At 25.4% G+C, this 18,961-nt stretch overlaps 1 pseudogene; it reads left to right on the top strand.

The window, feature by feature from the left end:
• Nucleotides 1–16,584: 16,584 nt before the first annotated feature.
• On the top strand, nucleotides 16,585–17,414 carry LOC146888009 (uncharacterized; annotated as a pseudogene).
• The last annotated feature ends 1,547 nt before the right edge of the window (nucleotides 17,415–18,961 follow it).

Raw genomic sequence — 18,961 nt, 5'->3', positions numbered from 1 at the left:
TTCACACCATCGGAGAATAATGCATAAGAGCACCTGCAAAACTTTGATGCCAACATTTGGCCTTGTCTTGCAAAGTATAACTTATGATAAAACTTTGGAATTGTAATTAGTGGTAAGTTTGTCAAAGCTCTTATACTTTTGTTGTGTTATTTTTAGATATTAGAAAATAGTGCATGAATAATTGCTTCTAAATCATACTTAAAACTAAAGTTTTATTTTATTCTCATAATTTAATAAAAGTGGTTAGCAAATTGGTTTTTTACAAGATTTTCAATTTTCTCCCAATTGTAGTGAATAAACTATATATCATTGAAAATTCATCTTTCTCATTAGCTTTTTCATTGTGCAGCAAGTGCATACAAAAGTTTTAGTCCTTTGGAAGAGCAATATGCACAAGGAGAAACAATTTTGAATGATGATGGTGGAAGAGAAATTCAAAGAATTACAATTCAACATCAGAGCAAATACAAAGTTTGGGTCCTCAACACTAGAAATAAATCCTTTTATTTAAATTTTAGACTTATTTGCATATTTGAAACATTTTAATTTAAAGCAAATTGTTATCTTCATCCTCGGTTAGTCTTTGTAGCTTGACTAATACCAACTGAAAGGAATCATGGACTACAACTTGAAGATTAGTTAGTTTGGCTTTTTAATGAGCATGCCAAATGTTGTAGTTCCGTTAGGAACTAATATAGTTGGTACGTTTTATCAAGATAGGCCGCGAGATGTAATATTGTTCAAAACTTTATTAGCTTATAATATATTTTGTAACCTTCTCATCTTTATCACTATAATTAGTGATTGAAAATGACCAAAATCCATGAGCAGAACAATGTGAAAATAAAATGTGTATATAACTTAGGATTTTTTCAATCAATTACAGACCATTGGTTATGTATTAGCTCAAGTAAGTACAAATTGGAATGGATTTATACTATCAATAATTATATGATTTGTTTCTATTTTTTTTATTAATTGACCAATTAATTTCATTCATTGGTTTTAATGTTCTAATTATGAATGGATTTTTTTATATTATCAATTAATTGATTTCATTAATTATTTTAAATTTCTTTAATTATAAATGGAGTTTTAATTGGTAATTGCTAATACTATTGTAATTATTAGTATTTTTGTTATTATTATTTGAATCAATAAATTAAATATTTATTATATATAATAATAATAATAATAATAAATAAATAAAATATGTATATAGCATTTATTATGTAGCGCATAAAATTGATATTCTAATATATAAAATTGAGTTTATGCATCATAAAATAGATTTTATATTTATATTTATGTTTTATTATATTCATATATATATATATATATATATATATATATATATATATGTTTATAAATCTTTGTACAGATGTGATAAATGATTTAAGAAAAAAAAGTATAATGTTTTATAAGTTATTTTATAATGATTTTTTTATTTTTTTTCTAATTTTTAGACTTCTTCTTCTTATTATTATTAAGAATAATAATAATAATAATAATAATAATAATAATAATAATAATAATAATAATAATAATAATAATCAAAAAATATGTATACAACATTTATTATGTAGCGCATAGAATTGATATTCTAATATATAAAATCGAGTTTATGCATCACAAAATGGATTTTATATTTATATTTATGTTTTATTATATTCACATATATTTGTTTATAAATCTTTGTACAGATGTGATAAAAGATTTAAGAAAAAAATATAATGTTTTACAAGTTATTTTATAATGATTTTTTTTATTTTTTTCTCTAATTTTTAGACTTTTTATAAATATTATAATAATAATAATAATAATAATAATAATAATAATAATAAAATATGTATATAACATTTATTATGTTGCGCATAGAATTGATATTCTAATATATAAAATCGAGTTTATGCATCACAAAATAGATTTTATATTTATATTTATGTTTTATTATATTCACATATATTTGTTTATAAATTTTTGTACAAATGTGATAAATTAAGAAAAAAAAAGTATAATATTTTACAAGTTATTTTATAATGATTTTTTTTAATTTTTTTTTTCTAATTTTTAGACTTCTTGAGTTTTTATTGTCAAAACAAATAACATCTAATTGTGAGTATGAGTCTTACTTACTTTAAGTGTACAAGTATATTCATTGTATTAATTTATTGATGTTGTACTCTCTATGTTCTATAATTCTTTAAATAAAAATAAGAAAACTAATAATACATGTCATATATCATAGATAACAGAAACTATAATATTAATCCCAAATTCTTAGTATCTAAATTGTATCCAACCTAAAAAAAGTTAAATGTCTCATAAAATTTCAGGATCCATACTAAATATATTAAGAACTAATTTTAATAATTGTTATAGACGAAGACATGTCCTCAGACCAATTCCAATACGGTCTCTAGCCCGAAATCCATTTGCAGAAAAAAAAAAATTGTTTCCACCCATAATTGAGATAGAATTGTCTAACATATATTTATAATTATACATAACTAAATTATTTAATTAAAATTATTTAAACAAATTGTTGATTTAAATATAATAACAATAATAAATATTTTAAAAATATTAAAAACTAAGAAAAAATAAACAACGACCCCGTATTATTATTATTATTATTATTATTATTATTATTATTATTATTATTATTATTATTATTATTATTATTATTATTAGTATTATTAGTATTAGTATTATTATTAGTATTAGTATTATTTATATATACATATGTTTCTATTTAAAAAATTTACATCAATTTTGTGTTTTATTTATTTTTGTAAGAGACCATATTACATAATATATCTACATTTAGAAATTTTAATATCAATCTTATGTTGTATTTATTTGATACGGGACCATATTACACAGTATGCCTACATTTTACTCTAACAACGACCCTAACATATGCATTTCATCTTAATGTAATATACATATGTTTGTATCTGCATGTGTTTCTGTTACTATATTTAAAAGTGTTAACATCAATTTTATGTTATATTTATTTTGTACGAGACAATATTATATAATAAGCCCACATCTTACTTTAGCAACAACCCCTGCAGTATTTCATTTTAATCTAATATACATGTGTTTATATCTACATGTTTTTCTATTTAAAAATTTTAACATCAATTTCATGTTGTATTTATTTTATATGGGACCATATTATACAATATGTTTGCATATTACTTTAACAATGACACATTGATACACATTTTATTTTAATATAGTATACATGTATTTATATCTACATGTGGTTTTATTTAAAATTTTTAACATCAATTTCATGTTGTATTATTTTATACGGGACAATATTATATAATATGTCTACATTTTATTTTAACAACAACGTCCCGTGAATACACATATTATTTTAATATAATATACATATGTTTATATCTACATGTATTTCTATTTAAAATTTTAACATCAATTTCATGTTATGTATATTTTGTACGGGACCATATGACACAATATGCCTACATTTTACTTTAACAATAACCTGTGCATATGCATTTCATTTTAATGTAATGTACATGTGTTTCTATTTAAAAATGTTAACATCAATGTCATGTTATATTTATTTGTGTGGGACCATGTTACATAATATGATTACATTCTACCTTTAGCAACGATCCATGCATACTCATTTCATTTTAATATAATATACATGTGGTTGTACCTACATGTGTTTTTATTTAACAATTTTAACACCAATTTTATATTGTGTTATTTTATACAGGACAATATTACACAGTAGGTCTACATTTTACTCTAACAACGACTCGTGGATACATATTTTATTTTAATATAATATACATGTGTTTATATCTTTCTGTGTTTCTATTTAATGACTCATACATACGTATTTCATGTTATATATATTTTTTGTACGGGGCCATATTACATCATATGTTTACATTTTACTTGAATAATAACTTATACATACGTATTTCAATTTAATATAACATTCAAGTGTTTATATGTACATATGTTTCTATTTAAAAATTTGAACATCAATTTCATGTTGTATTTGATTTATACGGGACCATATTACATAATATGTCTACATTTTACTTTAAAGATGACTCATGAATATGCATTTTATTTTAGTATAATATACATGTTTTTATTTATATCTACATGTGTTTATATTTAAAATTTTTAACATCAAAATTTCATGTTGTATATATTTTATACGGGACTATATAACATTATATGCCTACATTTTACTCTAATAACGATACATGCATATGTATTTCGTTTTAATATAGCATACAAGTGTTTATATGTACACATGTTTCTATTCAAAATATTTAAATCAATTTTATATTTTATTTGATTTATACAGGACCATATTACATAATATACTTACATTTTATTCTAACAATGACGTATACATATACATTTTAATTTAATTTAATAATAATATTATTGTTAATAACATTAATATTATCATTATAAATTATTACAATTTCTAAATGTAGATATATTAAATAATAAAATTAATTATATGTAATTAAATCAATAATAATAATCATTTAAATAATTGATTTATATAATAACAACAAAATTTTTATTTTAAAAATTACATAACATAAAACGAAAAAACGCGACCCGTGCTCCTACTAGTTAAATTAAAAATAAAGTAAAAATTTAAATTATTGATCATTATATAGACAGATATATAAAAAAGATAAAACTGAATATCTATCCTAATCAAAGTTATACAATAAAATCATAAAATTGATCCTAACAAAACTTAAAAAAAAAATGTGTTTGATTTGATCAAATAAAATATAAGCATATATAATTTTTATATATGATTTAAATGTACTTTAACAAAATATCAACCAACTTTTATTTGGACTAAGAGATGAAAAAAAAAATAATAATAATTAAACTATTTGAAAAATAATTAGAGGAAGATGAAGTAAGACGATGAGAGATGATGAGAGATGAAGGGAGAAAAAGAACTAAAAAAAATAAAGAGCAAAAAAGAAAACAGTTTCAAAATAAAAGGTAAACTAGATTTTGTATAAAGGAAATAATTAAATTGAATTTTTTTTAAGAAATAATATGATTCAATTAAATAAAAAATATATGTAAAAATCAATTTGATCATAAATCTATATATAAAAATTATTAGTTGTATTTATATTATTTAAAGAATTTTAACAAAATATAAAATAATTTTTTCTTGAAAAATAATTATTAATTATAAATAAGCTGCAACATAGTAGTACCGTTTCAGCACAAGTATCGTTGTTTTCTAAATGAAAGTTTGTTTTCTTAATCTTCTTTTTACTTTCCCACATTTCTTACATGAAATATCATGTGAAGAACGAGATATTTTCTATTTATCTCTTTTCTTAATATTGTAAAGGCACATTCTTTATATTTTCCAAGAACAAAAACTCATTTTTGTTCTTTTAATTCTCCCACATTTTCTTCTGCGCCGAATAGTTTATGAATGATATATGTTTTCTATTTATCTCTCTTCTCTCTTTTCCTCAAAATTTCAAATATTTGTCTATTGTTAGTTCAAAATTAAATCAATAAAAATATTAAATATTGATTAAAAGAAGCAGTAATTGTTTAAAATTTAAAATTTGGAATTTTTATTTATTTTTCTAGCTGGACAATAAATTTTGATTTAATTTACACAGTTAAATTGAAATTAATTATTCAAATATTACTATATTATCTGTTATTTTATTTAATTATAAAAAATGTATATGCAAGAGGATAATTAAAAGTGTTTAATTTAGTTTACTTCTCAATTTTTTTTATCCTTGTACTGGGGTGTCACTTTCTTTAGGATTGAAAGATAAAACTTTGAACGTTTTAACTGATGTCATTTGTTAATGATACTAACTTAAAACAATCATTCAGTAATTCCATATTCAAATAATATAAATGAACAAATATATACTAGGTAAATGAAAATGAAGAAGATGAATGTGAACATAAAATATAAGTATAAATGACATTAACGAGGAGAAGAATGTAGATGAAGATTAGAGAAAGAAAAATAATTGAAGGAAATTTATGTGAATGAAAAAGATGAGATTGAATGAAGAAGATGTATATGAGTAGAAAATGTAAGATCGGATGAGAGAGATGAATATGGTGAAAGAGATGACTATGAATAAAGACATGAGTGTCAGGATATTTATGAATGTAAATTAAAAGTATAAGTACGAAAATATTTATATAAAAGATCAAAGAAGAAAATAATAAGTGAAGAAATTTTTCAACTTTAAATATGAACTTTAGATTAAAAATAATTTAGAATCCATATTAAATATAGAAAAATGCACACAAAATCAGAACATATAACTTTGTGTGGCTTAGTCTACACCAACTTAAATAAATAAATGGTTAAATATGATTTTTTTCCTTGGATGCAAAATTGAATTTTGTTTGTGTCTGATACTTTGATATATTTTCTTTAAAAAAAAATTGATATAATCTCCTTAATCCAATTCTGATAAATTTTGTTTTTACGTATTAAATGACGTTTCAAGGTGACATTTGATCTATAATATGTCAAACTATATAAACAACTCAAAGACTAACTTGAAACGCTGCTTAATATGTCAAATTTTTTTATACATATACCTTAGAAGGACTATATTTATTCATTTTCAAAGTTTAAAAATCAAATTGTATTAAAGTTTGGATTAGAAACAAATTTTAATTTCACATTTAAATTTAAGAGCTAAAATCATATTTAACTCATAAACTAAATTATAAGTGATAAATAAGGTTAGGTCTGATGTTAATGTTACTTATTTTATTTAGTGTTCACTAAATTGAAAATAACACAATATTTATTTAATAAAAAAAATTGTAAATAATTTTACAGTTTTTAAGTTTTTTTAAAAGAATGAAACTTAATTTGGGTTAAACCAAGCTAACAGGATATTGATTTATTTATTTGTTAAAAATAATTTTAATTTCTTTTTAATTTTTTAAATTAATTTATTATATCAAATTAAAGTCGGTTAAGTACACGTTAATAATATTGTAATCTGTCCGAGCTAATTTATATATTTATATGTGCCATATAATTATAAATTATTATGACTATAGATTAATAATTTTACAAAAAAAATGTAAACTAATTAGAGCAATCAGTCTTATTAGTTATTAATATTATTGATACATTTGATTAGTAATAATATTGTAGCATAAATAAAATAAACTATTTAATTTTAATGCAGAAAATAAAAGACAAGTAAAGCAAACACAACCAATGGAAGTGGTTGACAAGTGAATAGGAGAAAGAGGTTATTATGCCTTCATTTAATGCATGTCAACACTCACAAAATTATTCATCTATGCTTTCACATGCAGAGTTAGATGTATTTACTAGTTACACACTAAATTCAACCAAAATTTCAACCACACCTATTTCGTGTGATTGCCAAATTCATTTAATTACTTCTCACAATTTAGTGGGGTCAAATTTATTACGATGTCAATTGTAATAAAAACATTGAGGGGTTTTTATAATTTGTATAATTATTATATTATTATTATTATTATGAAATAAAGCGAATAACATAGAGAATGACGACAGATAATAGAAAAGAGAAGAAACAAGAGAAAATAGAGAATGAGAGAATAGGGAGCAACTCATCTGTGTCTTATTATTGATAGGAAGAGTCCTATTTATAGATACAATATGTAATCCATAAAGGAAACAAATCAACTTAGTTAATACAAATATCTACCATAAAGAGTAATGAATCATATGAGTAAATGTATCAAATCAATGGACAATCATTAATTCATAACACTCCCCCTTGAGTGTCCATTGATAAAGAATGTGCCTCGTAAAACCTTACTAGGAAAAACCCTTTGGGATAAAAAAAACTAGTGAAGGAAAAAGAGTACAACATTCTGTATTCTTTAATACAATATTGTTTATCACATATTCTATTTCTCCCCCTCATGTAAACTTACATCATTAAGGTGACAGAGTCCGAATTTGTGAGTCATTTGCTCAAAAGTTTTTCTTGGCAAAAACTTTACAAATAGACTTGTCATATTTTCAGATGAACGAATTTTTGGATATCTATATCATCCTTTCAATTGAACAATATACTATTGTCTTCATATATGGTTGTTGATTCCATCTTTCTCGGGGATAGTCACAAGTTTCTTGCACATGTTAAATTATAAACCTTAACCAAACATATTCACAACTTTCCTCGTAATTTTGTATGATTAGACGATGTTGCTACTATGGTTTGTTTCATATACCTTAATGAAACCATTGTGCTACCACATTTGAACAAACATCTTGTTTGTGATCAACCATTGTGACATTGTAAGAATATGTAAAATAACATGCATATCCATAACCCATTGGTCTGAATTTGAATCATTTGGATGGAATATATTCGTAGTACCCTTAAAGTAACGAAGTATATGTTTTACTCCAAACCATTTTCTTCTTGTAGTTGAAGAACTATATCTTGCTTAACAAATTTATAGCAAATGCAATATTAGATCGAGTATAATTTGCAAGATACATTAGTGTTTCTATGACACTAAGATATGGTGCTTCTAGACCAAAAAGATTTTCATCATTTTCTTGAGGTCTAAGAAGAGTCTTTATCAACATCTAACGACCTCACAACTATTGGAGTGCATAATGAACATGACTTGTCCATTTAGAACATTTTAAGTACCTTAATCATATAAGCCTCTTGACGTATAAAAATACTTTTATTTAAATACTCAATTTCTAATTTCAAACAAGATTTTGCCCTTCAAAGATCATTAATCTCAAATTCTTTCAATTGCCTTGTGAGCTTATTAGTAGTTTCAACGACGTTTATGTCATCTACATAAACAATAATTATGGCAAATTCATTATTTGGATCTTTTCATATAAATACAAGACCAAATAGGATCATTTTTTATATCCTTCTTTTAATAAGTACTCAATAAGACGGTTATGCCACACACGTCTTGATTTCTTTAATCAATAAAAGAGCATGTTCAATTTTATTGAATAACCCTCTTAAGAATTTGTCTTGTTGGGCAAATAAAATCCTTCAGGGATTTTCATATAAATATGATTCTCAAAAGAATCGTACGAATAGGTTGTAACATCATCCATTAGATGTAAATGCAAACCTTGTTGTGCAACTAGGATAATCGAATATTGCAATGTTGTTGCATCCAATACTAGTGAATATGTTTTTTCACAAATCAATACAAGGTTTTGTGAACAACCTTGAGCAACCAATTGTGCTTTGTATCTAACAATTTCATCATTCTTAATTTGATTTTTGCGCAAAAATTCATATGTACCCAACGGGTTTCATAACTTCAGGTGTGCGAACTATATGTTCAAAAACCTTTCGTTTAGCAAACAAATATAATTATGCTTCTTTGCATATTTTCATTTTGGCCAATCTTTTCTTTGCCGACAATCTTCAATGATCATTGCTTATTGATCCTCATTGTCATTCATAGCATTCATCGCTATGTTATAAGTAAAAGTTTCGTCAATGTTAACTTTATTTTGGTTCCATATTATATGATTGATGACATAATTTATTGAGATCTCATCATTTTCAACCATTTCAGGTACCTGAGGTTCTTCTGGAACCGAACCATTAATTATGTCAAATGAATCTTTTTGGGATTTCAACCTTTTCGATTAGGTCATTTTGCATATTAGCTCCCTTTCTCATTCTAAGAGTTTTTATCTTTGGAACCAATAGGTCTACCACGCTTCAAACGTGTCCACATGAGTTTTTCAACCCTTTTTTTTTCGCATCATAATAACTGATCATGTCAAACAAGGTAATCATTTTGATTTGTAAACTTCTGGTTTACCATGACATGCATTTTAATTGTACTAATAAACTTGTAGTACAAACTATAAGAGAATGTTGATAATTTCTCCAATACACTTTCTTTTTCAACTCAATCATAGAGATATAAAGATATTTCATATCTTTTTCATTGTTTGTCTCAATATAATATCCATTCAGACAAATATCATTGAAACTTAATAAGTTTCTATTCAACTTCTTGGTAGAAGTATAGTAGCTCTTTTAGAGTCTTCAAATATATTTGTAGTACTATAAATAATACTAACATCGATGTCTCACATTATCAAACAAGAGAAAAATTTATTACTCTTGAGAATTGTATAAGTTGTTGCACTATCAATAAGACGCATATCTTTTGGTACTAGTGCAAAACATTCGTTTTTCATATAAACGTAAATATCAATATGAGATTTTTTTTCAACACTCTCATAATCAATTAGGTGATCAATGCTTTCATTTGCTTTAGCAAAGAAAATAACAATATTAAGATGAGTAGCATCCATATGGCCATAATCAAAATCACCATCTTCATAAGTAAAATATGTTTCTATATTTTTCTCATTATTTGTAAGATGCTTTGGTGTACAATAAGTACAACTCAAATGGCCTTTACCACCATAATGATAATATATACTTTCATCTTTTTGTCAGCATTTTCACATTTTTCTTTACCCTTTTTCACATTATTGTGTCACTTCTGGTGACAAAATGTGTCTTTGAAATTTTCTTTATAACCATGTCCATAATCAATATCATGATCACGATCATGAAAATATAAATCAAATGTTGCGGCATTCACTTCTGGGAATGGAGCAGAACCAATTTGGACAGGTTTCTTGATTTTCTATCAAAAGCTCATTGCTTTGTTCAGCCATACAAAGGCATGAAGTAATGAAATAAATTCATATATTTATTGCTGCATTCACTTCTGGGAATGAAGCATATTAGGCGGATCTCATGATTTTTCATCAAAATCTTTATTGCTTTGTCCAGCCAGCCATACATAGGCATGAAATAAATCCATAATATTTGTGAAATCTCTTTTCACAATATTTTTGTCGCATGAGCAAATTAATTGCTTAGATGCTTTATTTCTTTATTCAATGGTATCCCAATATCAATTGCATATAAATGTATTTCAATATTTAAAATTCCAATATAAGGAATTCTTCCTTGTAATATCAAGAGTCACAAATCCAAATTTTGCAACTTTTCGCGTGTTTAAAACTAGCATATAACATAATAATATTAATAATAATAATAATCACCATCATAATAAAAATGAAAATAATAAGATGAAGATGAAAATTGATAAAGTTAAATAATTCTTATCACAAGAGGAAGAATATAAGGTAAAATTATAATTTGAGAAAGGATTAGAAAGAGTCTGGATTGAGACACGCATAACATTGTCGTTATAGAGAAAAAACTTCCACTAGTCCTCAATTGGTTGGAGCATCGTGCTGATAACGTATTATGAAATAAAGCGAATAACATAGAGAATGATGACAGATAATAGAGAAGAGAAGAAACAAGAGAAAATAGAGAATGAGAGAATAGGGAGCAACTCATCTGTGTCTTATTATTGATAGGAAGAGTCCTATTTATAGATACAATATGTAATCCATAAAGGAAACAAATCAACTTAGTTAATACAAATATCTACCATAAAGAGTAATGAATCATATGAGTAAATGTATCAAATCAATGGACAATCATTAATTCATAACAATTATGAAATATTAATAAATTAATTAACATATTTTTTTATTTAAAAATATTTGTAATAGCTTTAAATTTTACTGGTCATTCCCTCACAGATAAGTATTAAACATAGTTACATTATGAACTTTATATTAGTTTATATATTACTGATTTTAATCACTCAAGAGGAAAAAAAAATAGGAGAATGCATAAATTTCATAAAAGTAAATTGTTCAAAGACCGATTAATGCATACATTTTTAACTCAATTTTTTTATTAAGAAATGAATATTTGAAGTAAATAATTGGATATTTGTAGGTGGTTTAACAAAAGTTTAATAGTAGATAGCACAACAATTATAATGAATCATCGCAAAATACAGACAATGATTATGGTATTATCTTAATAAATAATGTTATGTTTAAATTTACTTCTAATGAGGTATGTGTTCCACTTAATAGTTTAATTATATTTTTATTTTATTACACAATTTTTTACATCGATAATAGCATTTTAAGTATATATAAGATTAGAAGTTTTGAAGTTGATTCAATAGAAGCGCGAGAGAGGATGACAAACAAACCAATTCTAAGTAATCTTATCAAAATAAATTTTGAATGTGTTTAATACCATCTTAATAAGTAAATTTTTTAGCCTACTATACTTCTATTATACTTTATTATAAGGTTAAATATGTTTTTGGTTCCTTAACTTTTAGTTAATTTTAAAATTAGTCTATTTTGAAATTTTGGACTAATTTAGTCATTCATCTTTCGAAATATGTAGATTTAGTCATTTTAATCAAATTTTATTAGGTTTATTTGATGTTTTGTATGTATTTCACAAGATTATATTTGAGTTGTTTATAATATTTGATATATTTTTATTTTAATGTTAGGTCAAATACTAGTATGAAACGACTTGAAATGTCAAATAAACTTAATAAAATTTGATTAAAATGACTAAATACATGTATTTCGAGAGATGAAGGACTATATTGGTTCAAAATTTCGAAATAGATTAATTTCAAAATTCACTGAAAGTTAAGAGACAAAAAAACATATTTAACCCTTTATTATTGTTATTTAATGTATTGACTCACCGGTCTACTATAATACGTGACAATTATCAAATATCACTCTCTTTTTTTCGTTTAAAAGATAATATTTGTTAGTGTTTTAGTTGCCAAACTAAATATGCAAAATGTCATATTTCTAGCACCAGCTTATTTTTTGAACTAGACTATTTTTGTTTTGCCTCCCAAACTGGTTATATATAGTTTTTGTCTAATCTCAATTTTTCTTTTCGAAGCTTTACTCACAAGAGAAAAAAAAAACTGACAAATTTAGTTAATAACTAGAGATTTTAATTTTAAACTAACTAAGGAAGGTGAGTATAATTATTCAAATATATGACATGATTTAAATGCAAGAGACTTTTATTTATTAATTTCTGATTTATAAAATCATACTTTATTAAATTAAATAAAGCAAAGTGTGATGCAAACTTATTTCACGGAAACTGATTCAATGAATTTTTTTCGAGAAAAGTCACGTATCATTAATTAATTTTTGGCACAAAGCGTGGTGTTGTTGAGTGCAACGTGATACAGCATTTAGCACTTTAGAAGAAGATTATTATATGTAATTATTTTATCATTATGGAACATTAGGATCTTTTATGTCGATATTTTGATAAAAGTACTACTTTGGGATATTTTTTCCACATAAATCAAATAATTAATTAATATTGTTGATTAATCATTTTAGTGTTAAATTATTATCACTATTTATAATTGTATATTATATTTTGAATTGTTTTTTTAAATTATGAGCTTAGAAATCTCTAGTGATTAATGAATATAAAATATCTATATTCAAAATTAAAATTATCATTATTTTTTTATTATTTAGGATGATAAGGAATATTAGAAACATTAATTATAATAATGATATATATATATATATATATATATATATATATATATATATATATATATATATATATGTGTCACAAAATACCTTTAGTGCCACATTATATTGTGACTAAGTAAGATCTATGACGTTGTGAGGAATCACAATGCGTATATATCAGTAGTTGTCAATAATATTAAATATGATAAAATATCTTTATTGTTAACCTATTTTTCAAACTTATTTTGAAAAGTTTCACCGGCATTGTCCATTTTGGATAAATACCATTTGTTAGATAGTGCTCCATATGATGTTGGAATCTATCCACCTCGAATTGTACAGTCAAAACTTGTTCCAATCAAACCTTATTCAATACATGTAATGTGTTAAGCACACTAGTGTAGTTAATGTCATTATTTGAATTTGCACTGTTAAAGAAGACGTATCAAATTCACAAGTACACTTACCTTACAATTTCAAGTTTGATTATAGGTTTTGCATGATATTTCGACGGATTGTCCATTCCAACTTACTAGACAATATTCCGTTCTAGTGTATATAATCAAGAAAACCTAACATACTTTAAAAGAATCACATGTGTCTCCTGTTTGAAATAGTCTTTCAACGTCTGAAATATTTGTTGAAATTTTTTCATATATGTGATATATGAGATATTCATATTGTTAATTATTTTTATAGATAATTAATTTTACAATTATTGCATAATTTTTTATACTGTAACTTCACATAATTGACAATAATTTAGTATGGTAACTATCTGTGATAGATAGAGAACTCTTCAAGTGTCACATGTGCTATGTGCTTTGGGTCATCAAACAAAAAAGTACATTAAAAGATTTTCATGACCGTGACAATGGTGAAGGTTAGTCCTTAATCTTCTTTCCACATTAGTTTTACATTTGGTATCAGAACAAGGTTAAATACTTTTGCTTTATTGTTTGAATCTGTAGTGGTTCTCCTTTTGGATTCTTTAAATATGTTTTTCCTGTGCATAATATTATTGGCATTGGAGGTGTCACTATTGGTTAGGTGACGCTACCCACGGTTGGGTTTTGTGGTTATGGGTATAGAAGAGCTCAGAGTATCCGCATTATGGACCTTAGACTTTGCCAAAATCGCTTTAGGAATCCAATATTTGTTTTGTGTACTCATTTAATGCAAAAAGCGATCAATGCTTATGGAAATTGACACCATTCTTGGACAGTGGGTGTGCTGATTATTTTAAGGTTGAAGATGAATTAAAAATCCACTTTTATGTTGTTAAAATAATGAGGAGTATATAAATTTCTTTTATTACAATATGTTAACGTATGGTGTGATAGTTGAGTAATGTTGTTGTTTGAATTATTGTATGACTTCATTAAGTAAAAACATATGATTTTTACTTTTAAATACTATGATAAAAGAACTCTTTCATGTAAAACTAAAGAAAATCGTACTATAAGGTTTTGTATGTACTATAAGTTTTTGTACATAATATATGTTTTGATACGTATTATAAGGTTTTATACATACTATAAATTGGTTTTCTACGTACTACATGCTTTGTACGTAATATATGTTTTTGTATGAAACCAATAATAAAGTATAAAATCATATGGTTTGACACAATTATTTTGTGAAGCTTTAGACTCATTTCTTTAATGCACCATAAGAGGGATAATATAAATTATATGGTGTATGATTAATTTATATACGTGAATATTATTATTTATCTTGGTTGCATTATAAATAATGTTGATGCAAATATTTATTTTAAATGTTTGTATAGTGAATATATTTTTAATGAATTAGGGAGTGACCACATTATCTTTGATAGATTGATATTTATTGATCATGTAATAAACATTAATTGTAATTAATTATGTGTGATGTGATGAATTTTTACCCACATGAATTTTCTTACATCTGTGTGATTAATTAGTGTTAGAAAATGATTACTCAAATAATACTAATAATAATATAAATATGAAATAATATAATAATAATTATTAAATCAATAATAATACTAAGACAAAAGGTAAGGTAAGGAGTAGAAATATCCTGGGTTGAGACACGCATATCGCTATCCTTAGAGAGAAAACGCCCCTACTGCACAGGGCTAAACAAATATATCAATACACAATCATATGTGTTTCTTATCATATGCGTTTCTCTCCCAAGATACAACAACCGTCAGATCGATCGAGTGTAACGAAGGATCTCCGAACCTTATAAACACCAATGTCTTAAAGATAATATAGAGAAGAAAAGAAAAATACTTTTAAGAAAGACTCTAGTGTTTGTTATCTTTGTTGTTGTATTTCTTCATGCACCTAGGTGGTGGTATTTATAGGTAGAAAAGGGAGACAAAGAAGTAAATAGTAATAAGAATATAGTCGTTAGCCATTAAAAACATTAACTCATAAATTAAAGGTTTATAAACACATGAGCAACAATAGAATTTTTATTTTAATTATTTATTTTTTAAAATATATTAAAATATTTCTAACAATTAGGATGAAATATTGGATTATATTTCTCAACTTGCCCACAATAATTGAGAGAAGGAATATAGTCTGATAATTTTATCATTTGGTTAGATGAGTCTAATCGAGTAAGACTTTAGCCCACAAGCAAGTTTTATGTCACAAGATTCTCTCTTTAAGACGCGTGTTTACATCAGTAATACATAATAATCAATAGTTTTATCATTTGGTGATGTAAGTCGTATTGAGTAAGACTTTAGCCCATAAGCAAGTTTTATGTCACTAGATTCATTCATTAAAATGTGTGCTTACATCGGTAAAACATAATAGTTAATAGTTTTATCATTTTGTGATGTGAGTCTAATTAAGTAAGATTTTAGTCCACAAGCAAGTTTTATTTCATTATATCCATTCATTAAGACGCGTGTTTACATCGGTAAAACATAACAGTTAATAGCTTTGTCATTTGGTGATGTGAGTTTAATTGAGTAAGACTTTAGTCAATAGACAAGTTTTATGTCACTAGATTCATTCATTAAGGTGGGTGTTTACATAAGTAAAACATAATAATTTTATCATTTATGTCACTAGATTCTCCATTTAAGTTGGATGGACATTGATTATACTATTATAAAAGTAGAATCGTCATTATTACTAAGACCAACACTCTAGATGTTGTTGATCTCTATAAAAAGTGGGAGATATTAAATTGTCTCTTTATGATAACAATAAAGACAACATTTTCTGTTGTTATTCGGGGTTTTATTGATCAACATGACAATGTGAGAGATTTTCTAGAGGTTATTGATGAAGAATTCTTCATATTTGATAAATCTCTTACCAACACTATTATCATGTATTTTCCAAAGCTTATCGGGACTAAGGGAATGCATGATCAATCATGCGCATAAGGGACATTGTGGCTCAACTAAAGGCCTTAGAGGTTATCATGTCTGATTCCCTTCTAGTACATTATATTTTGTATATTTTGACTCATCAATATGCTCCATTTAAAATTGTTCATAACACACATAAGCATAAGTGGTCTATTAATAAATTAGTGACCATGTGTATCCAAGAAGAGGAAATGTTGCTATGAAGGAAGGTCAAATTGTGAACTTGACTACTTATCTTAAGAACAAGAAGAATCAAGTTAATGAGAAGAGAAATATGTTTGCTAAGCCAATTATAAAGAAGGAGTCCAAGTGTTTCTTTTGTAAAAGAAGGGACACAAGACACATGAAGAAGGATTGTGCAAAGTTTAAGAATAGGTCAGTGAAGAAAGATAATTATTTTGATTTTGTTTGTTATGAATCTAATTTGACTAGTATTAATCATCATAGATGGTGAATTGATTCTGGAACTACAATCCATATTTGTAATACCATATAAGGTATGAAAAACCTAAGGAGACCAATGGGAAGTGAATATTGCATCTATTCAAGAAGCAAGATGAGTTCAAATATAGAGGTCATTGGGACATGCAGTTTGATTTTTAGTAGTGGTTTTATTTTGTGTTTAGAAATTGTCTTTTGTATTACTAGTTTTGATAAAAACTTAATTTCCATTTTGCGATTTGCACCTTTGGGTGTTATTTTTTAATTTTATGGAATATGGTTTTACTTTGTTGAATAAATCGATAGTTGTTGGTTTTTATGAACTACGTGATGGTCTTTAATCCATTAAATTAAAATTTACAATGCTTATAGTTCAATGCATGTTTATGTTAGGTTAAACAATGTGTTGTGAATGAGAATTCCTCTATGTTATGGCATCGGGGATTGGAACATATCTCCATTAAGAGAATTAAGCAATTAATAAATGATGAAGTACTTAGTACTTTATATTTTGCTGATTTTGAAACTTGTGTGGATTGCATTAAGAGTAAGCAAACTAACAAGTCCAAAAGAGGTTCTAAAAGGAGTTCAAACTTACTAGAAATTATTCATACAAATATTTGTTGTCCAAATATAGATGCAAGTAATCTGCGATACTTCATCACCTTTATAGATGATTACTCATGATACATGTATCTTTACTTACTTCATTGTAAGGATGAAGCTTTAGATGCCTTTAATGTTTGTAAGGCTAAAATAGAGTTACAATGTGGAAAGCAACTTAAGATTGTGAAATCAGATAAAGGTGGAGAGTATTATGGTAGATACACTGTGAGTGGACAAGCACCTGGTCCATTTGTGAATTTTCTTCTAGAACATGGGATTGTTGCCCAATACTCTTTGTCTGGTTCTCTGGATCATAATGGTGTGGCAAAAAGAAAAAATTGAACTTTAATGGATACGGTGAGAAGCATGAGAAGTCATGCAAAGCTTCCTGAATTCTTGTGGATTGAAGCACTTAAGATGGTAGGGTATATAGTGAATTGAGTTCTAACCAAGACTGTTTTAAGAACACTTTTTGAGTTATTCAAATGTTGAAAACCCAATTTATGCGCATACGCCTTTGGAAATGCCCATCTAAGGTGACATTTTATAACCCACAAGAGAAGAAACTAGAACCTAAGACTATTAGTCGGTATTTCATTGGATATGCTGAAAAGTCCAAAGGTTATAGTGTTTTATTGTCCATCTCCTAACACTAGAATTGTAGAATCAAGGAATGTAAAATTTCTTATAAATGACTTGATTAGTGAGAGTGATTTAATTCAAAATAATCATAATGAAGTACAACCCTCTAAATCGTTCAAGAGTGTATTAGACAACTAGTTATTCGAGTTCCACAAATTGTTGGAAACAAATCAAGTTGTTGAGAACAAGTTGAGCAAGTTTCTAATCCATTATTTTCATAGATGTAGTCCATTTATCAATCAATTTTATAATTGTTACATTTTTTTTTTATACTGTAATCTCATATAATTAGCAACAATTTACTATGGTAACTATTTTGTGATGGACAGAGAATTCTATAAGTTTTCACATGTGCTTTGGGTTATCAAATCTATATTATACTATACCAT

Source organism: Vigna unguiculata, chromosome 3 (assembly GCF_037176805.1).
Source record: "Vigna unguiculata cultivar grain cowpea cultivar isolate G323 ecotype 2 chromosome 3, ASM3717680v1, whole genome shotgun sequence".
Classification (NCBI taxonomy): Eukaryota; Viridiplantae; Streptophyta; class Magnoliopsida; order Fabales; family Fabaceae; genus Vigna; species Vigna unguiculata.
This window is presented reverse-complemented; position numbering and strand designations above follow the sequence as displayed.